The sequence below is a fragment of the Rattus norvegicus genome, chromosome 13 (assembly GCF_036323735.1).
Source record: "Rattus norvegicus strain BN/NHsdMcwi chromosome 13, GRCr8, whole genome shotgun sequence".
NCBI classification, from domain to species: domain Eukaryota; kingdom Metazoa; phylum Chordata; class Mammalia; order Rodentia; family Muridae; genus Rattus; species Rattus norvegicus.
Window position 1 is genome coordinate 62,401,016 of NC_086031.1, and position 8,051 is coordinate 62,409,066.

Genomic DNA, 8,051 nt, shown 5'->3' on the forward strand with positions numbered 1-8,051 from the left:
TTTCTTCTATAATTTTGTTGAAGTTATTTACCGGCCCTTTAAGTTGGCCATTTTTACTCTCCTCTATACCTATATTTCTTATGTTTGATCTTGTCATTGTGTCCTGAATTTCCTGGATGTTGTGGGCTAGGAGCTTTTTGAGTTTTACATTATCTTTGATGGCTGTGTCATTGTTTTCTTTGGTATATTCTGCTCCTTATATTCTCTCTTCTATTTCTTGTATTCTGTTGGTGATACGCCTATGAATTCTGATCTCTTTACAAAATATGGAACACTTCACAAATTTTTGTGTCATTCTTGTGCAGGGGCCTTGCTTATGTCTGTGTAATTCCAATTTTAGTATATGTGCTGCTGAAGCAAGGTCTATTTTAAATACCTTGAATCTAGGGATCTGGCCACAGGTTTTATTGTATACCATGAAAAGGAAGGTAATGAAAATGGATAGTTAATTTCATTTTTAAGTACAGAAACAGAGAACATATGATTAGCAGTCCTGCTGAACAAGACTTCAAAAATGAGAGCTATAAATGAAAACACATACATATGGTCATTTGATCATTGACAAAGGAAGTAAAACCATCAAATAGTAAAAAGATAGCATTTCAAAAAATGGTGCTGGTTCAGCTGGAGGTCAGCATGTAGAAGAATGCAAATCAATGCATACTTATCATCTTGCCTTATACAAAGCTTAAGTCCAAGTGGATTAAGCACCTCCACATCAAACCAGATACACTCAAACTAATAAAAGAAAAAGTGAGGAAGAGTCTTGATCACATGGGCACTGGGGAAATTTTTCTGAACAAAACATCAATGACTTATGCTCTAAGATCAGGAATCGACAAATGGGACCTCATAAGCCTGCAAAAATTCTGTCAAAGGCAAAAGACACTGTCATTAAGACAAAATAGCAGTCAATAGATTGGGGAAAGATCTTTACCAATCCTACATCTGATAGAGGGCTAATATCCAAAATATAAAAACAACTCAAAATGTTAGACACCAAAGAGCCAGATAACCCTATGAAAAAATGGGGTAGAGATCTAAACAAAGAATTATCAGCGGAGAAATACTGAATGGCTGAGAAGTATTTAAAGAAATGTTCAATATCCTTAGTCACCAGGGAAATGCAAATCAAAACAACCCTGTGATTCTACCTCACCCCCAGTCAGAATGCCTAAGATCAAATACTGAGGTGAGAACAGATGCTGGAAAGGTTGAGGAGAAAAAGGAGCACTCCTTCATTGTTGGTGGGATTACAAACTGGTACAACAACTCAGAAAATCAGTCTGGATGTTCCTTGAAAAATTCAATATTGTACTATGTGAGAACCCAGCTATACCTCTTTTGGACATATACCCAAACAGTGTTCCAACATACAACAAAGACACATGGTCCACTATGTTCATAGCAGCCTTATTTATAATAACCAGAAGACGGGAAGTACCCAGATGCCCTTCAACAGAGGAATGGATACAGATCATGTGGTACATGTACACAATGGAATACTACACAACTATCAAACACAATGACTTTGTGAAATTCATAGGCACATGGATTTAACTAGAAAATATTATCCTGAGTGAGGTAACCCAATTGCAGAAAAACTCACATGATATGCACTCACTGATTAATGGATATTAATCCAAAATCATGGATTACCAAAAATACAATCCATAGAGCACATGAAGCTCAAGAAGAAGAATAACCAAAATGTGGATGCTTCACTCCTTTAAGATAAAAGGGGGAACAAAAATATTCATTGGAGGGGATATTGAAGCAAAGTTTGGAGCAAAGACAGAAGGAATGGCCATTAAGCCTGCCCCACATGTGGCCCACATGTATATGCAGCCACCAAAACTAGGTAAGATTGATGAAGCAAAGAAGTACATGCTGATCGCTCTCATAACAAAAATCTATTATTACCTGATCTTGAAGTTAATCCTCCCTCCCCCAAGTCCCCACGTTCTGCTTTTTCTTACCACACAGGCTATCTGGAGGGAGAGCCAAGAGCCCTCCTCGGGAGGAGAGTGTGAAGAAACTGAATGTCTAAATAAAGGCAGTCCTCTCTGCGCACCTTGCATCGCATAAACACCCTCCTGCTCTATGTAAAGCTCACCTTCCCTGCCTGCTCAGAAAAACAGTCCCAGCCCAGTCAGCCATCATCAGTAAATACACACACATAAATAACCTGGCATTTGAGCCAGTTTCTAATTTAACTGTGATCCCTTGTTGGGGGTGGAGGGAGCAAAGAATATTTGGACAATGACACCAAACCAAAAACAAACGTATTGGGTAGCCATGTTGTGTGTGTTTCCCATCCTTACTGAAACTGAATTCAGCACTTTTTGCAGAACTGTGACTCAATTGCTTTGGGCTCTTGTCTGCAGTAGACTGATCTGGGTGTGTGACTTCTCTTGCTGGCTTTGGTTTCATCTCCAGTCCTCAGATGGCAGGGAAAAGGCCATGGAGGGAGGGGATGGTGGCACTAGGAAACCAAGAGTTGATGTTCAGAAATTGGAAAGCTCTAAGGCTTGAAAGCAACAAAGTGTGGTTTGTTTAAAGAAATCTTGAGGACCAAAGGAATCAATCAATGGCTATTGGTTGGGAATAGCAGAAAAACTGAGTCACAATTGCAGTCCTTGTAGACCTTACAACAGGGTTTCTCAAGATGAGGAAGCTAAAGCACTAGTTTATGACTAATGGGAATTCAAGGCCTGGTTCTACCCCCTGCTACCGGTTGGATAACGTTGAGCAACTTATTACCTCCTAAAGGCATTTTTTATTTGTTTGTGGGGGGAAAGGTATGTGTACCACATGCATACAGGGCCTGGAGAAGGCCAGCAAGGGATAGATTTCCTGAAACTCGAGTTGCAGACAGTTGTGAGCCTCCTGGTGTGGGTGTTGGGGACTGTTCTCCTTTAGAAGAAAAGTCGGTGTTCTTAACCACCTAGGCATCTGTGGGATGATGTCACAGGTGAGGAAGGTACAAGATAGAATGAGACCTGCCATTGGACAAGAAGGAAGGATGGGCGGGAGAAAAGTTTGAGGGAAAGGGAAGAGACTAGAACAAAAAAGTAGAGGAGATGGATAAGGGGGAAGACACGGTGGAGAGAACATGGATGCTGACGTTAAGATTCTACTCTGTGTATTTACAGGTTGTTATGAATGTTCCTGAGGGATGGATGTGTATTGGGCTTTGTATGTTTAGGTGGACAATTATATCTTATCAACTGTGAAAAAAAAAAAAAAGAAGTACATGCTGACAGGGACTGGATATAGATATCTCTTGATAGACACAGCCAGAGCATGTCAAATACAGATGTGAATGCTAGCTGCAAACCATTGAACTGAGAACAGAATTCCCATTAAAGTCATAAGAGAAAGGATTGAAAGAGCTGACGGGGCTTTCAACCCCATAAGAACAGCAATGCCAACCAACTTGAGCTCTCAGGGACTAAACCAGTATCCAAAGACTGTACATAAACAGACCCATGGCTCTAGTTGCATATGTAGCAGAGAGTAGCCTTGTTGGGCCCCAAAGGTTGGAGAGGCCCTGTGTCCTGCCAAGGTTGGACCCCCCCAGTGTAGGGAAATGTCGGGGGGTGCTGGAAGTTGGGGTGGATGAGATTGGGAACACCCTTATATTTGGAGGGGAAGGAAATGATATGGGAGCTTATGTCCGGAAGACTGGGACATGGAATAACATTTGAAATGTATTTTTAAAAAATCCAATAAAAAATTAACTATTTAACTAACCATCACACCAACACATAGACATGATTTACATTGTGTCTTTTAATTTTGAATAGTTCTTTAGTGTGACTGATGCTGTATTCCAGACATATGTGTATCTATTCAAAGTCAAAAAGAATTTGGATATGAACATTGCCTTGGTGCACCAAAGCAGCTGTGATTACCCAAAGAATGTCCTCAGGAAACTAGAGCTGTAATCATCCTCTTATAGAGGGACAAGGTCACGACTCTCATGGAGTTCATTTTCCTTTTTCACAATACATAGGAAGTGAGCCTGGAATAGGGTAAGGTAGGGTAGTGTGACTGTTTGTACTTTGCCCAAAGGGATTCTTTAGCACTCTAGGTTTTCTGAGCTTCTCATGCTTGAATGAGACTATTATTAGTATAATTATCCTTAAGCTGCTCAGGTGACTTCTGATAGTGTAATCACTTTTGACTACTTGTGGTGCTGTAAACAACAGAAATAAAGTCTTTGAATCATCAAACAAGGCTTATATGGGAATCATTTTTTTCATATGTGGATCTCTGTTGTCTGGGATTAATAAACATTTTAGTCTCCCCATAAAAATATTCATCCATGCGTTCTCGTTTTCAGACTGTTTGTGTATATTCTTACTCTGCAACAATATCATTTAGTTGTTGTCCCAAAGATCACATAGCCCACAAACCCAGAACACTTAAAATCTGACTTCTTGGAGAAAATCTTTGTTAACAGGATTATTATGAGACAATTATTAGGCATTCTAATTAATGCCTGCAATGTCACACATCCAATTCTTACCCTTCATTCACACTCTCAGGGACCATTTAAAACATTCCTATTCAATAAAGTCTTCTTAAATCCTTTAAAGCTTCTCAATATACAGTAAAATAAAGCATGATAAGCCTGTGATTAAAAGCTCTGAGGACTTTGAAACCTGACAAAGATTTGGTCTTCTGATTGGGTATGGCCTTAACTTCTGAAGAAAACATGGACTATCCATCTGTTTCCTAAAAAGTATGTGAAAGTGTTATAATCCCCTACAATAGTACCTATATAAGAAAATTTTTGTCAATTAATCTACTCATAATCCATCCTGCATAAGTCCCTTGAGGGGTTTCATTAATTTTCTCTTCGATTAAGTCATTTGTCTGCCATCTCCACTGAATTTCAAACTTGGGAAAAATGATAGTTTGCCCTATAAAAAAAAAAAAGATTTCTTGTTTCTTGGTAAATACAATTGTCACAACTAAGCAAAATAATCCTGTTGTAATTGTCCTTTGTATAATGATTTTAATTTCTTTTTGAAAAATATGTTTTTGTGGACATAGCTTTAAAGAATATGTAACTTGTAGCTATGTGGTAAGGTTTTTCTTACACAGAGAACTTTTTCTTAAATACAATAAAAGGCTCAGAGCAAACTATAGTTGTCAGAGCCAGCTCATTGGAACTTTTTTCCATCCATCTAATAGGCCTGTCTGTCTGTCTCTCTGTTTTTCTGCCTTTCTTTCTTTCTTCTTTCTTTTTTCTCTTTTCTTCCTTCCTTCCTTCCTTCCTTTCTTTCTTTCTTTCTTTCTTTCTTTCATTCTACCTATCTCTCTCTCTCCCTCACCACCCCCTCTGTGTGTGTGTGTGTGTGTGTGTGTGTGTGTGTGTGTGTGTGTGTATGAACTTTCCCCATATTTTCTTTGCTTTTTCCAGTTCCCAAAGCATTCAGTGTTCAGAGTTTTTTTGCTGGTTTCCAGGATTGCTGACCCCAGCATGTCAGGCCTTATTTCCTCAAAGAAATGTCCACTGAATGGTCAGTTGCCTACTCTACACTCAGTCCTCCTCAATTTACTGGACCTGACAAGGTGGCTTTCAACATGTGTATATCATAAGTGGTAGTTAAAACAACAGAATTCTGAGAAAAATCATGTAGTATACCAATTAACCTCAAGTTAGACAATGTGGATATCATAGTAAAATTTTAAAAATAAGAAAGAAAGATTTAGGTGCAAAAGTACATCAACCATCAAGGTAAAGTCCAAGAAAAGGAGAGAGAATACACATAAATCATAAGTTTGGCCAAGAATCTGAATATATAAGGAAGCCTTTAAACTTAATTATAAAAAAATAAGTAAAATATTTGATTGAGATTTCTGAAAGAAAGTGCATGATGGGAACAGCAGTTTTAATTAGTGTTTCCCAAACATCTATATGATAATGTTTAAGTCACCAACCAGTTTAGCACCTAGAAATGTGCAGCTTCAGCAGGTATAATGGAAGAAGCACAACTCATTGACACTTACCAGTCCTAGGGATTGTGTGTTATATTCTGTCTCTTTGTGTCACTTCCAGTTCCCACCATCCTCCTTCTACCTCATCCTCCATTCCCCCTCCTCTTTTTGTCTTTCTTTTGTGCCTTCTGTAAAATGGAATGATCAGCTTCTTATAACATATATTCTTATTAGGTTTCACTCGTTCAGCACAGGGTAAGATACTATATGACCAAAAATTGTGATGGACTCAAACTTTTGAAACTATGGACAAAAACGAATATTTAATATTTTCGTTAAAAGCATGTTAAGCATTTTTAAGCAAACCAAAATCTAAATAACATAAATTATTAGTAGACATAGAAATATATGCTCACATGTATCGAAAAATCTACCACCAATCACAATGAGTTGCCAAACACATTCACACTTGCCTAAGGGACTAATATTTTTCCCTGAGGCAAAATAATTTATATGAGCATAGAAAAATTGTCATAATATAAGAAGATATGATAATTTGCAGCTTGTTTACAAAATAAAGTGTTAGTAGTTCCTTAGAATGTAAAGTACAGAGATTTTAAATGTTTTAGCATTTCCATGTTCAGGTATAGGTCCAAGATAAAATATATTTTAGAAGAGTAGATGAAAGAGTTCAATGTACTGATACAAAGATTTTTTTTGTCCAAGAAAATGGAATAAAATAAAAGTAGTGTCTACTGCATAATTGAGCTAAATACCACTTGAGTAGTGAAAAACCAGAAACAAACTGTTGTATACTTATTATATTATTTAATTTATAATATTCACCTAGTAGATATTGTATTAGAGAGTTCCATGAGACTTGAATGGCCATTGAGAGAGAGGTGGGAAATGACTCATTATGAGGAAGGGCTTTTTAGAAAAATGAAAAAAAAAACTTGAATAATAATATTACGGTGACACTCAAAGGAAAAAAGCCCTGAGTAATACAGTTTAAAATATTAATATTATGTAGCAAAAAGTACCTTAACTATATCTCGATATGTCATTTCAGCATATTGCAAACTTTAAATGATACTGTCATAAATTAGAAAAAAACATTCACAGAGAGTATACAGTGAGGACAGATTTCAGGTTTAATGATTGGGAACTGAAAGAGTCTCTTAAATTTAACCCATTTGTTACTACAAAAGAGAAAATAGAATAAGCAATTAGACCAGTGATTTAAAATAAACCAATTAAAGTGGAACACAGTGTGTGAGAAGATATTTGGAAGTATTCAGATGTAGCATTATTTGCTTAACAGATACTATTTGAAGTGCATAATCACAATAGTCTAACCACTGACAGTAATTTGTAGCTTATTCTGCACAAGTTCATAATGTGTTACATGACATCTAAATTTTATTTTCATTTATAAGGGACTAATAGAAACTTGACATTAATATTTTTATGTTGTCTTTAAAATCAGTTTTTTTAAAAGAACATTGTTTTGACATTTTTGTTTGAGTCTGACTTCTATTTGTTCTGATTTTATTTTGTTTTGATTGTTTCTTTTTTTAATAATGACTCAAAAATACAAGACTGAATCCACATTCAAAGACATCCAATTTTCTTTTACTTTCTGGTTTTTTTAAAGCTCTGTACTAAACGCTGGATGTGATGCTTGTTAGACAAGTACTCTGCAACTAAGCTAAGTCTTTTAACTTAAAATGTCCAATTTTAATATTCTACTTTGTATCTAAATATGGCTACACTATATAGGTTTATAGGTAAATTTATAGGAGAATATATAGGTAAATTCGTCTACCCTGTGGTCGTGTATCTACTTTGTTATGATGATTAAGTAAAAGAAAATGTGGCAAAAAGGACTTTAAATTTGTTCCTAAGGTGAAGAGTCACTTAGTCAAATCAGATGAATTGTAATGACTTAGCAGGAGGGACCAACTGTAAATAATATTATTATTCAATATTTTTTAAAAATGCAATTATTTGTTAAAAAAAGAGGAAATTTTAAAATCTTAACTTCGTTTGAAAATGGTGGAAGGAGGGAGGAATCAGCAAAATAATTAATTATCGTG

The 8,051-nt window shown here is 36.3% G+C and overlaps 1 pseudogene; it reads right to left on the minus strand.

Annotated features, from left to right (window-relative positions):
• Positions 1-260: 260 nt before the first annotated feature.
• Positions 261-360, minus strand: LOC120096460 (U6 spliceosomal RNA; annotated as a pseudogene).
• Positions 361-8,051: the final 7,691 nt, after the last annotated feature.